Below are 27,104 nucleotides of genomic sequence, written 5' to 3' on the forward strand. Positions count from 1 at the left end.
TCGCCAAGGGGGGCATGAAGCTCGGGAAGGTGACCCAGCCAATGGAAAATATTCAACCTGCAACTTTTATTAAAGGCAAAAAATCTTTCTGGTTTTTTTCTGAAGAAAATAACCAGAGGTGGAAAAAAAGGAGAGGGATGGAAATCTGACACTACAAACATGAGGGGTTTTGATGCTTTTGGTTTTTAATAAAAGAGCAAAGATAGTTTAGAATTGGAGTAACCTTAACCCCATCTACTGACTGCCTGTTTTCTCTCATTAAAATTGTTTTTAAAAACACCCAAAGGCTAACTTTGGCACACTCGCTCTGTATGAAACTGCTGTCCTTACAGCATCCCTCACTGAGTCTTCAGTCTCCTGCTCTGTGGGCAGCCTTGGCCGTCCTCCTCACACGGGCAGAGCTGGACATCCCCAGGGGCTCGCTGAGGACACTGTCCTTAGTCAGGACTCCGAAAGGTGACAGGAGAGAAGAAAAGGCAGGCAGAAAACAGGTCACCTTCTCCCTGGATCTCACCTGTGCCAGGGTCACCACAGCTTCGATGCATGCCATACAAGAGACACAAGCTCCCTGGGGCCTTCCCTCTGTGGCACCAGCAGCCCTGCCACAGAGAAGGTCTTTCTTGGCAGAACAGGCACAGGGTAGCTCACCTGCCCCCACCACCGGCTCGCAAAGCCCTGCTCCCCAGAGCCTCGCGGGCCGCAGGGGTATACGAGGCTTTCTGGTTGTCACACTAGGCTGCAGGCACTGAGGAGGTCGAGCTCAGGGAACCAGAGGTTCTGCAGCACCCAGGACAGTACACACAGCCAAAGACCATCCTGCATTCGTCATCACTCTCTAAAGGCCAGCTGAAAACACATGTGGGTAAAAACCCTGCTTATAATCACCATGGAATACAACATGGCTTTTACACAAGCATGAAGTAAAAGAGGATTTTATTCCAAATTTAATCAAATCTGGCCATTTCAGGTGACACTGGTGCTTGCTGGGGCACCACACGCCCACAGGGTGTCACCAAGCACACCAGTCTGCACATCTGTATACCCCAGTGCAAGGGCTCTGAATGCAGGACTTCCTTTCTAAGTCTTTCTCTATTGTAATAAAGACAGCACATGACTTTTAGTAACATGTATATCATTATTAACAAGAAACGTTACCCACAAATTTCATTTCAAGACTGCAAGGGTGCCAGATACACACAAACGTCCATGTGGATACTGGGAATGGAGAAAAGGCACCATAAATACGACCTGTCTTTCCCAATTCAGCGAGATGCAAGTCAAGTTAGGCAGTTCCCACGCCCCGGAGCCCCGACTTCACCTCAGCCCCGTCGTCAGCGTTCGTCAGCGTTTGTCTGGGAGTGAGGGAGGGAAGCCGTCCACTGACCAGAGGGCCTTCATGTTCTGCCCTTGAGGCTTCTGGGAATTGAAAGCCCAAGTTTTCAGTTCCTAGTAATCTCTCAAGGAACATACCGACTAAAACTAATTAAACAGTAAGTTAAAGCAGGAAAAATGCTATAAAAATACTAGCAAAGATTGGGGGGAAACTTGTAAAGAAGTAAGAGTAAAAAATGGGAGAAAATGTGTTTCATGATTCTTAAAGGTCAAGGTTAATTCCCCATATATTGTATTGTATATTTTCGTGGTGCTGGAGATCAAACCAGCAAGTACCCTAGTACTGAGCTACAACCCAATGTGAATGTATTTTAAACACACACACAGTTTAAACTCAATATATAAACATTACAGCTACAAACATTATAACACCAAAGAGTACCTTTAAGCGTTTTCTCTCAATTTTACTTCATTTTATCCATCAACATGCTTCACATCTCTAATCCCTTTACCATTATGAAGGAAAAAAATAAAGATTCCATTTTCATACCAAGCCAAATACAAGTAAAAGGTAACCAGGATTGAAAAATTCTATACATACCCTCACACACACTTTTTAACTCTTTTTTTTTTCTAATCATGTGAGGGAGAAAAAAAATCCAAAGAGCTTCCTCTACAGATTTCACATACAATAACAGTTCTATAAAATCACATCAATTTCCTCAACAAAAAATTAAGACTCTAACAAAGATCCACTGTTTAGGTCCCTCAGTCACCACTTGGCTAGCCATGCATAAAGGGGGAAAATCAGCAGAGTCAACTCAACATGTATCAAGATTTTAGACACAGAAACACTGGGCCAATTACAGTAGCAATGTCAATAAGTGCTATTCTGTTGGCCACAATTTCTCCTTAGGCAGCCTCTGGAATCATCAGCCTTTACTTCACTAAAAAGAAAATGAAATATTATTTTTAATAATACCAATAAAGGCCCTGATTTTCTTTCTCAAGTAATTATACTTACATGGAGTTAGCAAGAGTAAATAAACTCACAGTAATTTTTAAACATGTTCTTTACACTTATTTCATCGTTCCCCAACAAAAATCTTTAACTAGAATTAGTACAAGGAAAAAAAAGTGATTTGAATTTTATCTTCATTTTCTTCTGCTATAATAGAAGTGACAGTACTTAATACTTTCAAAATTTTGAAGCCAAATGAAAAGAGACCCAGATAGACAGAAAACTGGAAATTAAATTTTTGAAGATGTATTTTATTTTTGTTTAGGCCTTCAGCTATGTAAAAAAAAATCTAATTCCATAAACTCTGCGCTTAAAAAATAAAAAGCATGAAAACCAGAATTAAGACGCTGTGTCTCAGTCTGCTAAGTGTAATGGGTGAACTTTACTACACATGCATTCTAAAACAAATAGGTTGGCACTGCGGTATTTTTCTCCTCATATAAGTAGGAAACTTTATAGCCACTTCCTTTTCATAAAATAAAATAAAAAGTTTGGAGGGAGGAATACGTCCATAAAAAGTACATGTTGATTTCTTGCTTTTTTGTGTTTCTTCTTTAGTTTATTTTCTTCAGAATGTAGGTACCAAAATAAGATAATATAGGCCAAGGAGACAGTTTATGTTTCAAAAGTAAAATAAAACACCTATTAATTTAATTTCCAAACTGTAGAAAATGTGTCAAAATAAGGACATAAACAGATAACCAAACATTCAAAGACGATAATTGAGAAATTAAAATTGACAAAGAAAAATGTCCAAAGTTTTGTATTACTCTAAGCAAGACACAGAGTTTGTGGCCAAAATCGTGTAAACATTACCAGTGACAACTGAAAACAGTTCACCTTCTGCTGTAGCATTCTAAGACTGTGAAGAAAACACATGTTTACAAGAGCTCTATCAGTCGGTCTCCACGAAGCACAACGCAATCACAGAACCAGGCGGAACCGCGAGGACTGCAGTGTGGACACTACATACTTGAGCCACCTGGCGGTTGGTTTCCCTCACTGCACAGATAAATGCCAGCCGTCTGCACACAGCCCCTTACTGGACGCTACAGACGCTTCAGAGCAGAGACCAAAGAGAATTTACGTTCACCTAGCTGCAGTAACAGTGTGGGTCACAAGGCACGGCTCCACTCAGAAGCACTTTTTAAAAAGCTCACTGTGGCTAAGTACGGAAGGTACGCTTGAAAATCTACCATAGCTGGTCTCCAGTTTTGTTTTTGCAATAGTGTTTGACACCTACTCTGAACGCTGAATCCAAAACAAATACAGAGAAACTGTAGATCACACTGTGGGCCTGCTTGTGGTTTGTTTAGTCTTGCTTACTTCTGGGCAGTTCCGGACAGCGCAAATTTACCTTTTAAAGGACACTGTCTTACCTGTCAGCAAGGTGGTAACAGGTGCTCAGAGTCATCAGTTTAAAACACAGAAAAGAATTAAACTAGAGGTACATTCTGTCACCAAGAGGACAAGTGCAGAACTTTCATCTTTGTGACATCAAATTATGCCCTCCAAGCCAGGCATGGGGGCACATACTTGTAGTCCCAGCTGCTTGCAGGCTGAGGCCGTAAGATGCCAGGTTGGGTAACACAGCAAGACTCTCACTCAAAAAAAAAGAAAAAGCTCCCAGAAAGAATTCCCAAAGGGAATCCCGATTTTTATAAAATCAGAATATGTTCAAAGTATACCTTCTCACATTTACATTTAAACGTAATACCCTAACACTTAGCGGGTATTAGACAAAAGCCGTGACAACTCTAAGGAAGATGATGGTGATTATATAAAACTTTATCTTAAATGGATATTTGGTTTTTTAAAAAGCCAGAGACAAGCTAAACCTACCTAGTAAAGGGTTGGGAGGTGAACCTGGAAGTCCAGGCATAGTCCACACTCTCCCTAGGATAGGAAATTTCCTCTCAATTTTTATACAAAATCTCTTCCGTGAAGCAGCAATAAACTCCGCATTAAAGAAACTTCACCAAGAACTCACAGCTCCATTACAATGGCTCAGAAGGTGCACCAGGCAGATGCCAGAGGCCCTCTCCACCCTCCTGAGAGCCTCGGCTCCTGACTCATCCAGAGGCTGGGGCCACACAGCTCACAAGTGGAAACACCAGTGGAAAGAGACTTCAAAAGATGCCTCTGTTCCTCCTCCCACCCAGGTTCTCAGTGGAGGGTAGGCTGCTATTAAAAGACCAGTTTCCTGGGGAAGGTAGATAGTTTCGGGGAAAGACTATTTGGCTGGAAGGAGGAGGCTTTGTTGCCAGCTGTTCCTGCAGCTTGGCTCCCTGTGTGGTCCAAGAAAGTTGCTAAACCTGACCACGTCAAGGGCCAGGTCTATAAAAATGATGACATTTCCCGTAAAGGCCTGCCTGGCTCTGCACTATTTGCCTTCACAGGGGAGCAGTGCAGCTAGAGAAGCTCTGGCTTTGCTGTGAACAAATCAAAAAGTGGGGCACGGGCTTGACATTTTCCCTAGCACAAACCTAAGTGTTCCATTTCCTTGAAACACTCTACCAAGGTAGTGTGGATTTAATTTGCACGCTTCCTTCTTTCAGGTGCTTGTGACGCAGCCACTGCTGAGACACAGGCAAGCTGTCAGGAGGTCTGCGGCAAGGTGCACTTCCACTCGAAGGCCACTGTTCTCAAAGAGGTCACTGTGCAGACCGGGCACAGATCCCACCATTAGTCTGCTCCCTTCAACAAGTCGTGACAGAAGAACCACGCGGTATCAGCAAAGACCACACATATCAGTCAGGAGGCCTGGGTCCAAATTCAGCTCCAAACTGACCACAGGAGGCGCTGCCAAAGTGAGCTTTCTGATCATTTCCACCCAGCCCATCTGCAGCAGGGAGACAAGGACTCCACCCTGCAGTGCCACTGTGAGCCAATGGTAAGAAGTGGTGTGGGGATCGCCCAAATAAACAAGACCAGGGCTGACCAACCAATGGAGGAGTAATAGAGGGGGCAGAACTTGTCCCAGGAGTGAGGGGATGATTTCCTGCCCAGGATAAGAAATCTGGGTATCTGCACATGTAGACTCAAGGACACATTTACAGTTACACGTGGTTCCTGAAGAAAGGGCCATCTTGTGAACAGATATAACACGCATCATCACTCCTTGCCTTATAGTAGGAACAAATATTTGTTAGGAAATGAAATAAATCCAAAATACTGAGAGGCCTTGAGGGTCTTGCCATGAACTGATGTACTTTGTGTTTCCTTCACTGAAACAGGTGTCATTCTGTTTTTCTTGTCTAAAATGTGGAAGCATGCTAGGACTCCAATGACCAGCAGGTCCAACATTATATGAATTTTTAATCATGTTTCAGAGACTACTGGATTAAAACCTTAAAAAATAAAACTGGGCAATTAAAAAAAGTAGAACTGAGGGTAAGGATGAGTAAGAAAATTTTCATTTTACTGCTCTGTAATATTTCAGTGTATGAAACTGGAAAATAGTACAACTATGATAATTTTTATACCACATGAGACTTCTCATCAAGTTCAGGAAAACTAAGCACTTTGAACTGTACAGTGTCCGGGATGGAAAAGGCAGGGGTCATGGCTCCTAAGTCAGAAGAATTATCCTCGTCTGCCCGGAGGCGTCGTCGGCACAACTCCAACCCTCCAGGTGAGAAAGGGAAGGACAGAGAAGGGCCGAGTCTGGAGTCAGAAAGCCAGGCTTGGTCATCGCTCTGCTTTGTGTAAGGGTCTTTACCTCGCCATTGCTACCCTAGAGAGAGAAAACAGTCCCCTCATTCATAAGGTCCAGTCTCTCATTCCTAACCGTCTACTCATTTCCCCACCCTGTAACATCTGAAAATGCAGTTTCCTACTTCATGTAAAAGACTTCACAACCCAATACTGTCCATTTCTTATTGGTAATAACGATAAAAATATTGAGACTCATTTACTTTGTGGTTTTAACTTTCAAGTCCACTACATGTGCTACTGTTTATTCAATAATTGAGATTTTCCTTAAAACCATATAATGAAAGATTCTAGTTTTATGAATGGCAATAAAAAGCATTATACTAAAATCTGTCAGACCTTAACAGGAATCCAAAATGAATTTATTCTGACACAACTCCCAGGCAGCCAGAGATCTTTGTACGAGGCGGACCAGACACCCTTCCACTGGCTCCCTACTGCAACCAGAGGGAAATGTAAGCCCGGTACTAGGACCTGCAGAATCTGCCCCGGTTGCTTCCCCCTCAGAGGGCTCCAGTCTCTTCCCCTCTCTACTGGCTGCCTCCCCTCTGTGTACTCTGCACCCACCTGGACCTTCTTTTCCTTACTAGGACACAGCCTACTCACTGCCCTTCCCACTGCCTGAAACATGTCCTCAGGCTATTGGATCCGCTCCCTTCTCAGCTCCTAGGACACCTCCTTAAAAAGGTTTCTTGCCATCGGGCATGGTGGCTCACACTCTAGGGGGCAAAAGAAGTTCAAGCCTTAACTGAGCAATTTAGCAAGACTCTGTCTCAAAATAAAAAATTAAAAGGGCCTAGGGTATAGCTTGGTCCAAATGCTCTGGGTTCAACCCCCAGTACTGCCCCGTGAAAAGCCTTCTTGCTACTGGGTGTAGTAGAACATGCCTGACTCAGGAGGCTGAGGAGGGTGGAGGGTTCAAGGTCAGCCTGGGCTGCACTGTGAGTTCAAGGCCAACCTGGACTCACAGTAAGACCCTATTTCAAACAAACCAATAAAAAAAAGCCTTCCCTCCAATAATCTAATTCATTGTCCTGGCCCCAAGCCAATTCAATCTGTTCCCAAAATTATTACCATGGTATGTGTAATTGGTTGAAATTATCATCATTCATTTTAGTCTTCTTCATTCAATTATAAATTCCTTATAATAGAGGGACTCTTATGTGGACGTTAATCACTTTTTAGTAGCACCTAGAATAGTACCAGGTACAGAGCAGATACAAGGATATTTGTCAAATAAATAAATAAGTGGAAAATCAGAAGAATTTACAGAAGAGAGCCAGGGATGTAGCTCAGCGGTACAGCACCTGCCTGACAAGCGTGAGGCCCTGAGTTTGATCCCCAGTACCAAAAAAAAGAATTTACAAAAGATAAAGGGTAAAAGCAGGAGAGTAATAGCAGAAGACGCTATCCCAGAAACAACAGATTGTATGTGACACACAGATGAACACTGTGCTCTGGAAACCCTGCCCAGGCATAAGCAGCTCAATAATACGCTCACCCTTTTATTAAACAAATAGGTATTGCATGTCTATTGTGTGTCAGATACTATTCTAGTCAGCGGGGATTCTAGCAGTAAACACATCAAAGTCCCGGGACTTAAGAAGTTCACATTCGACATGAAGGAGACAGACATGGTACAACTACATGTGCCAAGCAATAGTAAGTGCTGTAGAGAAAAATAAGGCAGGTGAGGGAGTGGGGAGGGGGAGACTGTGAGGAGACATCTCAGCGCCTGAAAGGAGAGAGCACCCCACAGAGACTCCTGGGAAGGACGATCCGAGTGCTGTACCGGCCCTGACTGCTGTGCCTAATGGACCCGAGGAATGGTACAGATGGCCGTGTGGCTGAGGCCAGCAGGGGAAGTGGGAGAAAGTGAGGTGACCGAGTAGCAGATACAACTGGCTGAAGATGGTCAAAAGACCACGGGAAGGACGAGGCTTGTTCTGGTGAGATGAGAAGCAGCTGGAGAGTTTGGGAAGGAGGTGAAATGGCCGGGCTTACGCTCACAAGTGCACACTGAGGAAGAGGGAGTCCCGGAGATGTGAGAATGTCTCAGTCAGCCATTATTACTGTTGTTAACACACAACCTCATAACAAACAATTATTATGGCAGAACGAGCTGTACCAGAGGGTTGGCTCTAGGTGACTCATATATTACTCCCGGGTTCTCAATTTCTCCCTTTAGATACAATTTTCTCCAACATCAGTGCGCCTGAAGTCAGGTTTCAACTCAAATATTTTTTTCAACTACTTCTCAGTCCTCTCTGTTTGCCTCAGCCTGGGAGGGGGAATGGAGTGAACTGATGGGAACAGTCACGGCAGCTACAGGCTCAGCCTGCACAGAAAGGGAGGCCCCGGAGGAGAACTAAAGGCCAATTCCGGCTGAGCCTGCACCAAGGACACAACATGCTGCCTCTGCATGAAAGCCGTCCTGCTCTAGTAAAGATGAGCTGAGCCCTGGGACGTGGACCACCATGAACCAGGGCTGCAGCAGAGGAGGAAACAAACAAGGCCCCAGACCATGGGTACAGCTGGGAGAGACGGGGTCTGCAGAAAGTCACCCCAAATCAAGTCACAAAGGCACCTGGATGGGGGCTGTGCACCTCTCTGCCACAAGTATCCTGCTCTATTTTCACATGAAAGATTTCTAAGAACTTTTCTTGGTGTGTCTTGAATGGCTCATACTTGTTAACTTTATAGGAATGTGTGTTCCTAGGAAGGCTGTTAATCAAATTGCCAACATAAATTACTTTTCCTCATTTTTGAAAGCTTGTCCAATTAATAAAAGGCTGATGCTTATGTACTGGAGTTATTTCAAGCCACTGGGGGGTACTGGGGGGTAGGGGAAGTTAACATCTATTGATTCAATGTAGTTTTTCCTGTCACTTTGAAGACATTTATTCAATTCTGAAATGAAAGATGATGGTAAAATTGGAAAAGAATATGTAAGAAAAGAAATTTATGAAAAACAATTCCCCAATTTAAAAATAATGTCGCCTTCCTTGTCAGGCTTTGCTGCCAGCTGTTATTTAAACTTGTGCCTAGTGCGAGTCAGGCGAGGAGTCCTGTATTAGCAGGAAACCAGGGCATTTATGATTGAGTTCCTGTTATTGACTTATTCTTGGACAAAATGCCAAGTTTCTTTAGACACAGTACAGTAGGCTCACTGTGAAAGCCCAGTGTGAATACTATTGTGACATTTATGCCACAATTTTTGTTTTATGTCAAGACTTTTTAAAATGACTTTTAAAACAATATTTTCTGCAAAGATTTGGAGAATATGGTTAACTTTAAAATGAATTGTGTTCTTCAAATAGCTTCTAACTTGTATACCACAAAATTCTACATGGTCCACGCTGATCTCAGTGGATCTGCCATGTTTTCTTGGTAGATGGAGTTGGTTTAGTAGAAAACCATGTGGTGAAGTAGAGGCTTGAGGGAGAGACACCCCAAAGAGTACAAGGAGCAAAGCATTTTATTTTTTTTGTTTTTGGTACCGGGGATCGAACTCAGGTCCTTGCGCTTGCGCAGCAGGCGGCACAACCACTGAGCTAAATCCTCGGCCCGAGCAAAGCATTTTAAATGTCCACCTAACTTCGTAGGAAGGCAAATGCTTTTGTAAAACTGAAAATTATCACTAAGATAAAATTACTGTGGATCAACATATATCTACTATAACCCTGAAAGGGTGGGAAGGGGGAAGAGGATAACTGCCCTTGAAGCTAAGCTGACATAGCTTTGAACAAGCCTACCTTCAAAATTTCCTTGAGTGACTTAGATTCTTACAAAAATTTGTCTAAGGCAGTTACAAAACTACTACCTTAGGTTGTACTTGTTTTGACAGGTTTGTCTTCACAGCTTTTCTCTAAGTGCCACGATACATCACGTATTACGTTCCTATCAGCAGAGAGCTGTGTGCACTGGCCCCTAACAGGTCAGTTTCCTGGCCATCTTTATGTTGGCTTTTCCCCCAGTACTGGGGTTAAACTCAGGGCCTTCATCCTCCACACTGAGCTACATCCCAGCCCTTTTATCCTTTGAGACAGGTCTAGCTAAGTTGTCCAGGCCAGGCTCCACCTTGTGACCCTCCTGCCTCAGCCCTGGTTACAGGGTTACAGGGTTACAGGTATGTGCCACGACGCCCCAACTAGATGGAGGTAATTTCCATGTCAGGAAATAGTCTCCCCACCACTGTCCCCAGACCCCTTTCCCCTCCCAAATACTGGTCAGTGTTCTCTTATCCTTTCAATAGTGTAATGCTTCAATAAAATAGAAATCACTCACAACCATCTTTCCCTTGCATATATTCTTCATCTTGAAAGGACATCTTTTCATTCATTCAACAAAATCTCTACTAAATACTGCTTTTGTGTTCAGAACTATTTTAGGTGTTTAGGTACAGTGACAGAAGACAGTCTGTGCATTTACCCGTTTCCTTTTTACAAAAGGCCAATTTGTGGTTTTATTTTCTGTGAGTAGATGTCTGGAGTACATGGTGTTTACTTTCACCTGAGGGAGTGGGTATATGCACTAATATATCTTGGCTTTGTATTCCTCTTCCTTCCCCACCCACCTCCCTCCACCTCTAGATCCCTGTCCCCATTTCCATGGCTACTATTTTCAGCTCATGTTTGAGACATACAAAGATTACATTCATTAAGGATAGTCAGTACATGTACATGACATATCTTAAATCTGTTTACGTCCCCTTTTCTCTCCTCCTCGCCCCACCCTCAGAATCTTGGTCCCCTTCCCATTTGCAAAAGACCTATCTCCCTGTTTCCTTTTATCAATCTTTTATTTTGCTCTTATACTTTGGATCACTCAAATGAGAGAAACTATACAGCATTTAAGCTTGTATGTCTGATTTACTTCACTTAACATTTTGTTTTCAAGACATATTTCACTTAACACTGTTTTCAAGGCAACAAATGTCACAAATTTATCCTTCTTTGTAATCAGGTTCTATTCCATTATGTAGAGATACTATATTTTCTTTATTCATTTGACTGTTGACAGATATATAGACTGCTTCCAAGATTTAGCTATTATGAACTGTGCTGCTATAAACACTGGTATGCATGTATCTCTGTAATTAGCTCTTTTGGGAAGATTCCTGAAAGGGAATAGCTAAGTCAAATAGAATTTCTATTTTTAATTTTTTGAGAAATCACCATATGATTTCTATAGTAGTTTGTACTAGTTTACATTCCCTCCAATATAAAAGGGTTTCTTTTTCACTGTAGTAGTCACATGAGCATTTGTTATTTGATTTGATGACAGTCTTTCTGGCATAAGATAAAATCTTAGTGTTATTTAAATTTGCATTTCTCTAACGGCCAGAGATGTTGAACATTTTTCATGTTTAGTGGTCGCTTTTACTTCTGAGAAGTATATAATCATTTCATTTGCCCATTTTTTGATCAGGTCTTTTATTTTGAGGGGTCTAACACTTTAAGTTCTTTATACATTCTAGATATTAGTCCTCTGTCTGAGGTTTAGCTGGCAAAAGTTTTTCCCCATTCTGTAGGTTGTCTCTTCAGTGTTGGTTGTTTCCTTTGCTGTGCAGAAACTTTTGAATTTGCTACGATTGCATGTGTTGATTCTTGCGTGACTGGAGTTCTGTTCAGAATGTCCTTGCCTACACCAATGACTTCAAGAGTTTTACCTATTTTATCATCCAGTAGGTTAAAGTGTTTCTGTTTTAATGTACTGGTCTTTAATTCATTTTGGTTTTAGTGTAGCACATGGTGAGAAATATAGGTTCAACTTCAACTTCTGCATATGAACAGACAGTTTTCCCAGCATCATCTGCTAAAGAGGCTGTCTTTCCACCAATGCATGGTTTTGGCCCTTTTGTCAAAGATCAAATAGCTCAATGTGTCTGGGGATGCTTCTGCATCCTCTATTTTGTTCCACTGATCCATACGTCTGTTTTTGTGCTGATATCATGCTGTTTTTATCACTGTTGACTTGTAGTATAACTTGAAGTCAGGTGTTGTGATGTTTCCTGCTTTGCACTTGTTTCCCAGGACTGCTTTTGCTATACAGAAGCTACTTTCTGTAACAGTGTTGTCCAATATAGTAGTCACTAGCCACATATGGCAACTTAAATTTAATTTAAATTAGATTAAATTAAAAATTCAGTTACTCGGTTACTCTAGTCACACTTCCAGGGCTTGATAACTACATGTGGCCTGTGGCTGCCATTTTAGGCACAGAACATTCTCATCATCATAGAAGTTTTACTAGATAGCATTTCTCTAGTAGACAGGTTACCTTTACCATAACTGCCTATGGATTGGGTGAAAAAACCAGGGATCATCATTAATCTGCCTTCTTATTTTACTGCCAAAAGGCAGGAAATGCCCTGCTTGTGTAGGGGGGCTGGCTATAAAAAAAAATGAACAAATTGCTTTACTTATAAAAGCTCTAACTTTTACTTACAAGTTACCTTAGAGCCTAAAGCTACACTGACCGTTTGTTTCTATAATAAAAATCATTCAGTAATATGTGTAATTCAATGAATAATCTTTTCTAATGTTAAAATGTTTGGAGTTCTTTTTTCTTTTTTCTTTTGGTAGTAGGAATTAAATCCAGCATCCCATGAATGCTAAGTATGTGTTCTACTGCTGAGTTATACCTCCAGCTCCTTCAAATTTTTTCTTTAAAATTTACAAAGGAAAAAAGTAATGATTCATATTTATTGAGCATTTACTATCTTCTGGATATTGTTCTAAACACTTTAACATACTTTTACATTTATAGACATGCCTCGTTTAATGACCTAATTCCTTCCTGTGACTAGGTAGTTAAATGAATTGGTCACAAAATGAGGATTGCACATACTATGTACATTACAATATTCAGAACAAAGAAATGGTCAAAGGAAACCCCAACTTGATGACTTTGCTTTTATTTACATAACTCTTACATGCAGTACTGTAATGTATAACAGAACATAAAATTACAGTACTGTACTATACAATACAATCAGCAAAAATTACAGTGCTAGTAAACAAGGTTTACTGAACAAAAAAAAAATGAGGCTCTATAAATAAATGTACAGAATTGTACAGGAAAAAAAATGGGTCCTAAGTCCAAACAGTTGTTAAATAGGTTATTAAGAGAGGAACACCTGTAATTCTCCCAGCAACTCCCACAGTGGATGTTAATATCACCATTTTACAAATGAAGAAGTTGAAGACACAGTATAACCTGGCAAAAGCCACACAGATGGTAAGCAGAAGAGTTGAAGCAATCAACTCGCAGTGTTACAGCCTGTGGTCTTAAAGGCTATCATAATTCCTTCTCTACCTAACTCACCATTGCTTGCACCTGAAACCCTCACTGAAAAGTCGTTGTGTAGTGAATCCCACACATTCTGCCTCTGAAATACACTCCAAATCTGACTACTCGCCATGTCCTGTGGCACAAGTTTCCAAAACTGTTCTGAGAGAACCTAAGTGCCCCTCCCCCACCTTCCACAGCCCCTCTTCCACACAGCAGCCACACAGGGCTTGTTGACCTACAGATCAGATCACAATTCTCTCCTAGTTAACACCTTCCACTTTTTTCCAATTCCACCCAGAATAACCCCAAGTGGCAGGAGATCTTCCTGGACAGAGATCTCACCAGGCAGGTTCTCAGCTGGTGCCTCTGTCCCCACTGCTCCTGTTCCTGAGTCTGTCCTCGCTGGGAGCACTACATGGCTGACTCCTTCCACTGTTCAGTGTAAGACTTTGGGTGTTGGTTTGTTTGCTTTTTTCTTTGTTTTGTGGAATTCTGTACGTGAGAGGTTTTTGATAATAATATCAATTTCCTTAATAGAGTTACTACTTCACACGTGTTTTGTTTCATCATGAGTCAATTTAAGTATGCTGTCTTTTTCAAGAAATTTGTCCAGTTTTTAATGAAATGGATTGCCAGTAGTACAGACAACATAAAAATAACAGATATCCAAATATGAACTCAGTTGTGCCACTCAAAGTGTTTTTTCCCTTTGATGCTAGAGGGCTCCATGTTCCCCTCTGAGTAGGCTACCTGACAACCTACAGGCCTGAGCAGCTGTCCAAAACCCCGACAGGTATACTGACTTCAGCCTGAAGGTTCATGAGCCTTCTGAAGTGCTCACTTGTCCCTTCAGCAGTTAAGCAAGGGAAAACAACTAGAATAGAGTTCAAGTGGTCATTTTCAACTTCAAACCAATGTGCCCCATCACCTGGCCAAATCCCTTTCCTTGGGTGGCAAGATACAGAGGATAGTTTAGCAAAATTTCATTTTATTTTTTGTTGTTTGTTTTTGTGGTGCTGGAGACAGAACCCAGGGCCTCTCGCAAGCTAGGCAAGTGCTCTACGACTGACTTACATGCTCAGCCCCACAGAATGGGTCTTAAAGGTCAGACTATCCACATCACTCATTAAAACACAAGCTGTCAGCTCTGCCCTCCCCCTACATTCAGATGCACTAGGTCTGGACGAAGTGAGTGCTGCTGATCCAGGAGCAACACTTTGAGAAGCACTGTCTTAAAGGGTTTCCGAGTGTAGTTGTTCAGGAGCAGTACATCTAATATTCCTTAATCTAAGGATTTCCTTACCTGCAATCAGAAATGATCCCACCAGACCCACCAGGGCCATAAAGGAAGGAAAAGCACATTAAAAACATGCTCCAGAAGGCTTCTTAGTGATGGCACCGTCGTGCTGTAAGGCTGGAGGTGCCCATAAAAACCTAGACTCTCTCTTTCAGGACTAGACACAGCTGCAGGTAAGTCAGAACCCAACACATGACTCGAGACGAAGCCTGCTGGGGCCAGTGCAGAACCATTAGCACTGGGTCAGCAATAATCAGGGATCCATGCACCTACCATCTTTCTGGCTTCCAGTCTCAAGGTCGCAGCATGATCCAAAATTGCTGTTAAAACTCTATACATCACATCTGCACAACATGTAGCAGGAAAGATCCAGGTGAAGGAAAAGGAGGCAAGTCTCCCAACTTTCCCTGAAGTCCCATGGAGCACTTCCTCTTGCAGTCATAGGCAAGCACTCAGTCACATGCATCACAGCAGCTGCTAATTAAGCTGGAAAATGTCATCTTTTAACTAGACACAAGCTACCCTCAAATATATAGGGACTGTTTTATAAGAAAGAAGAGAAGAATGGTAAGAGCTGGTCGTTCCTGTCACCACAAGAACAAAACACTGGCCTTACAATGACAAGGCTTAGAATTGTAATCAAACTTACAAAATTTGTATCAAATTCATATTGTCCACTGGCTTGTCTGCACTGTTTCTAGAACCGTTCTGTTCCTAGCACCTAGCAGATGGTCAGTAAGTATTTGCTGAAGGAATAAATACATCCATAAGAGCAATTAACCTATCTATCATCATTATATAAAAGTAACAGTAGGTCTCCATTCGATATCTCTGTCCCCTCTGGAGATCACAATCCTGCCCGGCTGAAGGCTTTCTTGGGAAGACTGCAACTGTCTCAAGGCCCAAGGGGATTACATGAACCAATTGCTCTGTGTAGGAAAAACAGACCATTTCTCTGTAGTATCACCACCATTTTCAGCAGGCCCGCACCATCTCCAAGCTGCATCACAGCTAGACCGTGTGGTTAGTTTATTAACATGCAAGAGCCCAGGCATTAGAGATGAGAAAACTACCTCAAAATAAGGCTAAGCAACTCACCAAGAGTAAATATCAAATCATCCCCAGAGCTGATAATACAATACAAGCTACTGCTCCCAGTCCCCATTTGGCACAACTTGTGGTCAAAGGAGAACCACACGGTGTTATAGGCGTGGTGTTCACACAATTCCCACAGCTTTACAGGACTGCAAAGAGCTGGTAGTGATGGCAGCCCAGATATCTCAGATGCTTAGAAGGAACTGTCTACATGATTAATCAAAACATTCTCTCACAGATTTATGGCAGTCAGGCCTTGGAAGAGGTCAGTGTAGCTAAAATATCCAAAGGGAAATAAAAGTACTTTAGAAAATAGCATGCCCAAAATGTGGTAATTTGAGGAGCCACAATTTTAGAAAGATCATTTTTTTACTATTTTCTTCAAGTGAAAACCTGTATCTTATTGTTAAATAACTCAATGAATTCTAAAGCCTTTGGTGGGAGCTACATAAAGAAAACTATAAACTGGGTATGGTAGCACACACCCATAGTCACAACACTCTGGTAGGCTGAAGCAGAATTCAAGGCCCAGCTGGATAACTTAGCAATTTAATGAGACCCTATCTCAAAAGAAAAAATAAATTTAAAAAAAAAAAAAAAGGCAGAGTGAGTGGGTGGAGCTGAATATGTAGCTCCATGAGAGAAGCCTAGATTCAATCTCCAGTACCAAAAATATAAAGAGATTAAAAAATTGTGAAACATCCTACCATCCTTATTTGAGAAAAAACAGGTGTATCCTGGAGTAAGGCAGTCTAATAGTTTCAATAGCACAGGTCACAACCAAGTGTTTGGCTTCTGGCACCAACATTAACCCCAGCCCACTCCAGGGATCTCACTAACTAGACTGCATCTCAAGCTCAGCTGAGAAACCACTCCCACTGCTTCTGCACTTGCGGTGTGGCCTCTGTCCTCCAGCTGTCACAGTGCACAACTGCGACTGTGTACTCATCAGGTGCTACACAAGGAAAGAAGAAATCAAGATCCTATTAGGTAGGCCAACAACTCAGTACTCAGACTTCTTACAAGACCTTCTACTATTCAGATTACTTCCTAAATGTCTGGTGTTTAAAAGTAGGTATCTTTTATTTTTTAAATGATGGCAATATTTAAAGCCGTATATAATAGAGGCATTGTGGGTTTGTTTTCATTTTAAAGGTCCTTACAAGGCAAGATAACAGGACTGGTAGCACCGCAGTGGACCAGGAATTAATATATATTGTGTGGGGTAGATGCTGCTGGTTAAGGAAATCAAAAGTCTGGGCCACAGAACAAGACACTGCGGTCCCTTCCAGAGCTGACAGTTTACTTTTCCTCCAGCTCTGGGCTAATCCTGAACTGGTGGCTCGCCCACCGTCGCCCTCTAGAGGGAGCAGTCCTGCCCCACAGGCAGCTGCTAACAGCAGCACCACAGGGGTGCACCTGAGAGGAGGCAGGGGGCCATGCAAAGGGTGAATGCTTCACATCCTGAACACGATGCATCTTATCATACACACGTGCACATACAACTAAGAGATCACATTTCAGAAGGACTTCTGCTTTTATTATTTATATTTAGCGATACCAAATGTGTCCATTTATTAAAACCTGAAATTAGAATAAATGGTCATTAAAAAGGACACAGTAAAATAATTTAAAAATCGGGGGAGAGATCTATCCGAGGAGTATTTACATATGATTTAGCACAATGTTTAATATGGCTCAAGCTACTTCAGATAAGATGAGGGGCTCACGGAGCTCAGCACCTAGCTAGCGCTACCATCATGAGCCAAGTAAAGGAAAACAGACACAAGGACTTGAAAATCCGATAGATACACATAAAGTGATGCCTAAACAGACAGCCTCGATATACACCATGGGCCAATGAAATATGAAGTCATCAGCTGGGGGCCTTTGGGAAAGGCCTTATCGCCAAAGAGAGGAAGAGAAAGGCAGAGACAACTCCTGATCACTCATCTCAGGAGGCAGCACATGGAAATGTCACTGTGGACTCCGCAATAATACATGTGGTTCTCTTTCATAGCATGTGATTACTATCTGAAGCGCTCTGCTCATTTACTTACCATGTCCATACACACATACCCCAGAAAAATGTGAAGGACACATCTCTTTAGGCTGCACAGGCAATGTCCCCTACCAAGTGTTTAGTTACCTGAGCCTCATCTACCGTGTTTGCTCCTACCTGAACACAGTGGGCTCTCAACAAATACATGTTAAGGAAGAAATTAATTTCATTCCACTGCAAGAATATTTGGCAAAGCATCTACTTTTCAAATAACATCTTATTACTGTTAATGTACAGTGGAACCTTGACTTACAAATCTGACTGGTTCCCAAGGGCTGGTTTAACTCGAGTTGATTTTAAGTCAATACAGCTGAGAACAGGATGCTTGCTTGGGTACATGCTATAGAGAACAAGAGGCGGATGAATCTTCCATTAACCTAATTAACCCAAGTTGTTCGTATGGGTCCAGGGAATTATGATAACACTTTCAATTACTTTCTCACTACAGTTTTCTAATTTTCATTTTAAACAAGACCAAATTCAACAGTGGCATCTGTCCTACATGTTCTGTGAAACAGGGCCTATGTCAAAAGATGCTCAATAAACCACACCATCCTTTTAATGAGAAACCACCCCCCATCAAGAAAGTAGGAAATTTTTAAAGCTCCCAAAGGATGTGAAAAGGAGGGGAAAAAACCCATGATTTTTTTCATGTTAGTATTCCTAAAATAATGTATGCTGTAGGGTCAGAAAGCAGACATCAAAGAAAATGCGTCCAGAAAATTACTACAAAATTCAAGATTTCTAGAAAGTATTTATTTCATTTTAAAACAAGATTACCAAGTTTACAATTTCTAATCTTTTAGGTAAGCCAAAGTAAGAACTACCATGAAGTATTCTTGTAAAATATACTACATGACATTCTAAAACTGTAACATTCCTATCATTTTTCCTACGGTGATCACCTACAATTGAACTAAACTTTCAAAAATTGATAATAATTTAACACATCCCTTTTGAATTACAATTCATTCGATTAAGTAAATATAGCAGGGCCATGTGGATAGGTTTAATGTTATAGTGACTACTTACTTTTCATGGAGGACCTGTGTTACATTTCTCTGTAATTCAATTGATTAAAAACCCAACAAGATGTGATATTTTGTGATACGATAAAGAGAAGCCCTACTAGCTCAGGCATGGACTTTTTAAAACATATGGATTCAATTATAAGTAGCAATACCTCAATTAATCCTTAAGCGGCTCTGGTGTTAGCTATTTTCTACTTGGGAAAGTTGGAATTCAAGAAAATCTTCCTCCAGGACATGTAGGAAAGTACATGAACACGTTGGCAATTTAGCATCCTCCCAAACTTAGACAAAACTCTGCTGCAGCATATAGCATCTGCAAGATGCTATTTCAAACAAATGAGAAAAAGTAATGAAAATCAAAAGGACAAAACCTCAAGTACATACAGTAGTTTTTGGATTAAAATACGAGTTATAGGACACTTTATAAACTGGAATTTTACACTTGAGCAATGCCCATTCTCTGAAATTACATAACCCCAAACTTGTGTTTGGCGAGAAAAAAATAAAGACTATGAAATTATTACAAAGAATATAATCACTGGGGGCTGGAGTATCACTCTGTGGTAGTGTGTTCAAGGCCCTGGGTGCATTTCCCAGCAACCACCTCCCCACAAAAAAACATGAAAACTAAAAAATACAGTTGCTGGAGAAAACATCCTTGATCATTTTGTATCAGGAAGGGCCTGCTTACTCTATTTTTTTTAGCTTTCACTGTTTTCAAAAGTTACATTAAATTTTGGTATGTGTGTGGCTAAAACCCAGGACCTCTCACAGGCTAGGCAGAGGCTCTATCACTGAGCTATTCCCCCAGCCCATACTAATTTTCTGAAAGACTAAATTAGAAACACTGAGCTTAGGCCCGGGGATTTGTCTCAGTGGTACCACTGCCTGTCCTGAGTTCAATCCCCGGTATCAAGAAAAGAAAAAGAAACACTGAGCTGATTGACAGAAAATAACCTTACAGTCATCTCGTACTTGTGCTGCCTGACCTGGATTGTGACTGCAGTCCTTAAGAGCACTTCATCACCCTCTTGAAAAGTAAAAAGGGCAGATATTTTAATATTTAATTCTGCATTTTAAAAAATCACTGCTTAAATTTTTAAGAAAAGCATCCACTTTGCTTAGCACTTCTTCTGTGTGGTGATGACATTTTCTTTGATTTTATTTCTCTTCCCTAAGGTTACTCCCTCTCCAGGTGACTTAAGAACCTCAGGGAAATTAAAACTACCCTGCAGCGTACATAGTTTCCCAATAGTGTAGGACTCAATAAAGGGAGAATGCATAGTATCTACCAAGCGCCTGTCACAGCACTAGAAATCATAAAACCATAATCCACAGCCAAAGCTCACCATCTGGGGCCAAGTATCACTCAGGAAAGCCCTCTGAGACTGTCTTGACTGGAGAGGGCCCCTTGCACAGGGGACTCCCTTGATTTACAGTAGTCAGCAAAGCCCAGTGAAAAAACTCCACAGCTCTAAATCATCATTCCAGCTGCACATTAACCTGTCATGTGCTAATGGTGGGCCCGTACATCCATTAAGCCTTCTGGGTTTCAATTTTCTTCATTCGTGAAATGAAAATATCAATGCAGACCCAATGGTCTTGACAGAGCAGTTGTAGGTATTAAATAGGGTACTTGATGTGAACTCACTTTGGGATAGGAGTAGAATACACACTGATTTTGTCATAAAGGTACATAAAACATTTGTACTGTAGGGTGGGAAGGTTATGGCCTTACAGAGGAAAAACCAAAACTACAATGGACAGGAATAGATGGCGGGCCAAGTTCCAGAGAGGGGCATCTGATCTGGGAAGAACACCACTTAAGCACCAACTACACACCCTCCCCCAGGGTCTACTGGTCAGAGTGATCCAGAAGACAAGAAGACCAATGAGGGCACAGAGGGTACAGTATTACTGAGAACAGGGATGAGGAAGGCCTGAACTAAGCTTAAAAGGGGAGAAAGCCGCCAGGCGTAGTGGCAGGAGGACTGCCTTGAGTTCAAGGCCAGCCTAGACTACACAATGAGACCCTGTCTCAGAAAACTAGAAAAAAAAAGGTAGGGGGAGCCTAAATTACCACTGTTCACAGAGTTTGGGGTCAAATAAAAATGTGACAAAATTTTGGAAGCCAACAATCAAATCTTGCACTTCAGCAGAAACGTCATGATAAAGTATAAGGTGAATTTCTTAAAGATTTTCAAAATTAAAATAAGCCCGCCTCAGGCTCTTGGGAAAAGCACTGATTCCAGATTCTGAGCAGGAATAATGCATGGATTCTCTTGTCTTACAGAAGCAATGAAGGAAAGACTGCCAAGCTACATCAAAAGGATGTAGAGCCAAAAAGAAAGGTTCCTCTGCCATCAAATGTCAAGGTACCATGGGCTGAAACACATCAAAAATACTTAAAATACTCAAAAATGCATTAGTTCATAATGATACCAAGGGGAAAAAAGGTCACCAGGATGGTCTGGAACCACATCATTAGAAGTCAGTAAAGATAAAGAATTGATCATTTATTGTGCATCTCCTACCCCTGAGGATGAGCAAATGGAACCCTTATAACTTTATCTTTTTAAATGTATTTTAGCTAATCCTTGAAAGAATTATAGAATTAGATTACCACAGTTAGTTACTTTTCTCTCATTGCTGAGACAAAATATCAGACACCCAAAGTTAAAGGGGAAGAGGTTTATTTGGCTTACAGTTCATACAGGTTTCAGTCCATAATCAGCCAACTCCAAGGCAGGGATGACAAACAGGCATGGGAGAGCAGAAACAACATGGTGCACACAAGGCAGCAAAGGAAAAAAAGAGTTAACAGCGTCTCCCTCCCCTTTTATCTCATTCAGACTACGTAGAGCCTAGAGCCGGCAGCACTCACACCCTTAATCCTAGTGCCCTTGAGCCTAGCACTGCATCATGAATCAATTCCAGCTTCACACACTCTAGATCCAAGCCTATGACCACATGAGGCTTTGGGGGACATCCAGACCCAAATCATAACAATCACTACTCTCTAAATTCTAATGACATGGGGGCCGGGGATTTAGCTCAGTGGTTCCGACACCTGCCTTATAAGTGCAACATCCTGAGTTTGATCCCTGGTACCAAAAACAAACAAACAATAAATTCTAATGACATAATAATCTTCAATAGATGCTATTAGGTAAAGAAACCAAGACAGTGCCTGCCTTTAAGGGAAGTACCCAAGAACAGCTATGAAGTGCTCTTGTTCTCCTCCCACCTCCAGACCAAGACCTAATGTGACCAAGTCCTTAAACACCAGTTTACAGGAAATAAAGGAATGAAGGAACACTTTGGGAATGTAATCGGTTGGACTCAGACTATGAAAGAAACAAGAGACCACAAATGACCCAGTGTCCACAATAACAGAAAGGGACTCAGGGAGAGACAGACAAAACACACACACATGCACTTATACATGTGCACACACGCGCACACACACACACACACACACACACGGTAGAGGGAGCACAGATTCAGAGAGTGAGAGGGAAAGACAGAGACATCAAGGGGAAGAGAGAAGAGAAAAACAAATAGTAGAAGGAAAAAAGACATAAACTCTTAGGAGCCATCAAACTATAAGATATGTACTTTATTTGGATCCTGATTCAAATACATTATTAAAAACAATTACGAGACAATTGAGGAAATCTAAACACTGATAGATATCTGATAATATTGGTGAATTATTAACATTAAATACAAAAATGGTAGTGCAGTAATTTTTGAAAACCAATTAGAGAAAAATACACTATAATAAATACATCTGAAATAATATAATGCTCAGAATTTATTGTAAAAATCTTGGAGAAGGGGTCATGAAAACAAAGCTATATATGAAATAAATCTGGCTATGAGTTAATTGTAGTTAAGGGAGGGGTACCTGGAGGCTGATTATACTCAAGTATACTCTAGCGTATACTTGAAAATTTTCTCAATGAAAAGTTTAAACTAATAAGGTTGCTTTGAATCATTTTTGGAATAAGCCAGATTTTAAATAAAAATTTTAAAGATTATTAAAATGTGTTAATGCCGACAACAAATGCTACTTAAAAGCTCCTATCATGAGATATGAGGGAGAATTAGATTCCTAATTACACAGTATTTAAGGTTCAGAAATGTGCGCACGCTGGGCTGGGACGCAGCTCACTTGCCTAGCATGTGTGAGACACTGGGTTCAACCCTCAGCACTTTGGAAGAAAAAAATCTATGAGGAGAACAGCCAATCTCATTTTATAAGTCCTAGATTATCAATTATTCAAACATTAGAACAAAGCATGCTTTCCACTGGCTCACCTTAGGATAAACAGACTCCACCTGAGCCAGAGGAGCACACAGGCTTCAGACAGTAAGCCAAGAATATGTGAGCTTATGCATCTGTGTGCACAGGTGTACATGTGTGAGCATGCTTGTATGTTTTGGATTCATGCTGTTTTGTGGAGAAAAACTCAGCCTTTAGTTAAAACAGTCTGCGACTCAAAAAGAATTTTTGAAGTTGTTCAGCTCATTTAGATCTGCTCCTATCAATTCTCAGGGCTACAAATTAATTTCTATGGGTAAAGCACCCCTCAAAAGCAGGATCACCAAGAGTCTCCGTGTTCCTCTGTGGGAAGCTCTGCATACCACACTTCAGGGGTGCTCCAAAGGCACCGACTGCCTCACACCGGCTGAAGGACCCAGGTGTTTCTCACCTGCCTTTCCTTGGGCAGGCAAGACATCAGCCCAACCCTCTCACCAGGTAATTCCTACTCCTCTTCAAAGAAAGGGAACTCAGCTGCACTCTGGGATGCCTCCCAGGACCAGGGCACCCCACCAATGTGCCCCTAGGGCCCAGGCAGCACTTCCTACTGCTCTAGCACACTGTGCAGGGAACCAGGTTCCTGTCTGCAGCTGGGCACTGGCTGAAGAGCAGGAACGTGGGCTAGAACTGTCACTGCATTCCACTACAGGGGCACCTCTCTGCTGCAAGCAGCAGGCAATCAGCTCAACAGGGGTTATGATTAGAAGAACACAGATCACTAGATGCCAATGTCAGTTTCTCTGAAGCCCAAGATCAGACACCAAGTGACTTGCTTAAAGCCACTGTTCTGGCCATGTATGAATGACTAAAGACAAAACAAATGCTTTCAGCTCCAAAGAGCTGAGAAGTGGTTTGTGAAGTCAGTACTTACCTTTGCAAGGCTTCAGAGGCTCCACAACACCTTTGCTCACTGGATCCCTCCCCACAGCACCCCAAGCTGAGGTGCCATGTTCTCTCTTACCCCTCCTGTGGTGTTTTGTGTTGGGGGGAGGGGTGCTGGAGATAGAAGCCAGGTCCTCCTGCACATTAGGCGAGCACTCTTGCCCTGAGCTGCACACCCAGCCCTCACATCTTTTTACAATATCTGCAGAATTGGAACAAAAACCTCAGGTAAAAACAGGAAAAGCAAGTTAAGGGTTATAATGAGTCATCCGAATATCAAAACACATAGCACTCACCTTCTAGAAACACACAGGCTAAAGGAAAACAAAATTGTAACTGACAAATCAAATCCCATCTTTCTGCACCTCAAATCCACATAAATTTCCTCTCTTAGTTTTAATAAGGAAAAACAAGAGATTGAATCATGTTTGCCTACGGGAAATGAAAGATGAGAGCAAACCAGTTCAATCACACCATTCATGAATTACAAAATATTTGATCTTCTTGGATTAAGAACCTGTCTTTATTAGAAATTCATGATTCATTTTTGCAAATACACTACAATGCCACACTTTCACATTAGGAATGGAAAATAAGCACTGTTTTAAAATCCCCTTCAGAGAGTACCAGATATTAACATTTTTATCCTTCCCAAATAATTCCTCAATATATTTAAATATGTACATTTGTTATTTTGAATCTTATCCAAAATATGCCTGTGTTTATAAGGCTTCAGATTATAAATACTATAAATACTGTCTACTGAAAACTATGCTATTTGCCAACAACCCTATAATTCAGTGTTCATTATCCTCATCCCATAGATTGAGAAACTGAGGTTCACAGAAGTTTACTCAAGTCCACTAAGCCCCAAAATCAGACCTAAAGATGTGCACTTTACACCACACGATGCTGCTTCCCATCCCATATCTACATTTCTGTACATCCTTCCCTGTCCTTCCATCACACTATCATCACAGTCATTAGAAGAGAATATTTAAAGATGCAGTTTAAATATCTAGGACACAATTATTGAAGGAGAAGATCTAATCCCCTATGTAACAAATCCATGCCTCCAGACACCTAGGATACATTTTGGCTACATATTTCAGGAGATGAACAAAAACTTTACATTGCTCAGAATTAAATGATTTATGGGTGCGGAGATCATTTCATAAGCCAGATTATGAAATCTCCACATGAAAAATGTTCTAGGCTTAAATTGCCACAGCTAAGGGATGGGGATGCAGCTCAGTTAAGACCTGTACAAGGTCCACATTGTGAAGCATGAGGCAAAAGGAACGCAAACAATTCCAAAGAGATGAGGATGTCAGACACCTGCCTGAGCATGCTTGGCTTTACCTGAATATAGGCAGCAAAGCTGTCAACCAACATGAAAGTCACTCGAGATTAAATGTCCGTGAAACCTCATTACTGCTAAAAGAATCCACTCGCAGAGGAAAGTGAAAACTAAAAAGCCGATGCTATCCTTTTAGGCTTCTCAGCATTTCTGGAACCTCCCTTCTCTCTCCACTTCCTTCTCTCTTTTTCTAGTATCTCACTCTTCTGTCACTGCCCACAGCAACCCTTCTCCACCTCCACCTTAAATGACCTGCCTTGAGTGGAGCCAGTTTTTAAACAGGTGAAAGTGCTTTTAGGAGAAAGGAACCACATCACTGCAGAGTAAATCAAAACAGCAGCCCTGATGTTAAAGCATACCAGCAGGTGGGCTTTTGAACTGGCAGTACTAAAGGGCATACTTTCACAAATCCTTCCAAGACTCACTCGGAAATCAGGTAATTCAGTGTGTGCCCATTTCTGCATGGAAAAAGTATTCGGCAGTACAAAAATTTAGTTCCTAGAAGCCCATAATACATAGTATTACAATCAAGGCTTAGCAATGCTTTTGCCACATGAAATAGTTTTCTCAATTCCCACTGGACAGTGCTGTGAAGCTCCCTGTTTGCCATATGGAATTAAACAAACCCCAGTGCCCTGTTTACAGCTTCACTACATGGAGTCCAGTGATGTCTGAGGAGCAGGATGAACGTGGTTACTGTAGACAAAGGAATAATGGAACAGACAGGGACAGAAGAGGGCAGCCAGGGTCTGGGCTGTGAAGACAGCAGAGGCTTGAAGGGAAAGGAGAAGAGGCCCAGGAAGAGGGGCTAAGGTGGATTCCTAAGGGTGGAAGGCTCTACCTTCCAGTGGGGTCCCCTGCAGCAGGGTCACTGGCCCATTAGGTGCCAGGAGGTATGGCATGGCCATACCTAATCTGGCACACTGCTAAAAACAAAGTGACAGAATACTGGTGCTCCCACTTCCTTAACACCACTATGCAGGTACTTTATTTCCTGTTACAAATAAGGTTTTATTACCTCCTAATACAGATGGCATGGTGCAGAACTATATTCAGAAGTTTGCCCATGGAGCCAGCTAAGTATGAGGTCAGGAACCAAACTCATGGTCAGCCAGCTCTCCTCTGCCTTTGTTTCTTTTAGGAACAGGTTTCTCTCAATTCTGAGGCAGAAATTCAGACACTAGAAATGGGTCCCTTACCCACATCATCCCAACAAAAATATTTGCCTATTAACACAATCTCACTGCAACTAAGCAGAAGACAACTATTTCATTATAAAGACTCAAAGCATATTTGGCTGTCCCACCTGAACTGGACTGTGCTGTAAACCAGCTGTTCTGCATGCCTCTACCTCGTAAACTGCAAGGCTCATTTCCCCTGAGCACCCTTGGCCCAAGATGCTCCAGGAATTCTACAGCTTTCTCTCCCAAGACAGCCTCCCTGAGCCTTTTCTGAAACCTCTCTGCAGAACCCATGGGTGACTTCCTCTTTGAGACCTACCAGCAAAGTAACTCCTGAAATCTTTTCCAAATCCAAACACTAAACATTATCCACATTAGTCAGTGTCCTACTGAATTCCAGGTTCCACTGTACATGCTGAAAATTTTAACTTAGGAAAGCTAAAAGAAAATTTAGATGCTTTTATTCTCTACCTATATTTACATCTATTTCCTGAAATGTATATTTA

The 27,104-nt window shown here is 41.7% G+C and overlaps 1 protein-coding gene and 1 long non-coding RNA gene across 3 annotated transcripts in view; one reads left to right on the forward strand and one right to left on the reverse strand.

Moving 5' to 3' along the window:
* Gmds (GDP-mannose 4,6-dehydratase) overlaps positions 1-27,104 on the reverse strand; it is a 546,952-nt gene that overhangs the window by 495,211 nt on the left and 24,637 nt on the right. The window lies entirely within an intron of this gene.
* Positions 3,875-5,556, forward strand: LOC147826155 (uncharacterized). Its single transcript, XR_015439277.1, has 2 exons — positions 3,875-4,529; positions 4,912-5,556. It is a non-coding gene; the product is annotated as an uncharacterized LOC147826155 (long non-coding RNA).

This window comes from Heterocephalus glaber, unplaced genomic scaffold (assembly GCF_053883595.1).
Source record: "Heterocephalus glaber isolate CG9 unplaced genomic scaffold, H.glaber_assembly_v1.0 deba00001472, whole genome shotgun sequence".
Classification (NCBI taxonomy): Eukaryota; Metazoa; Chordata; class Mammalia; order Rodentia; family Bathyergidae; genus Heterocephalus; species Heterocephalus glaber.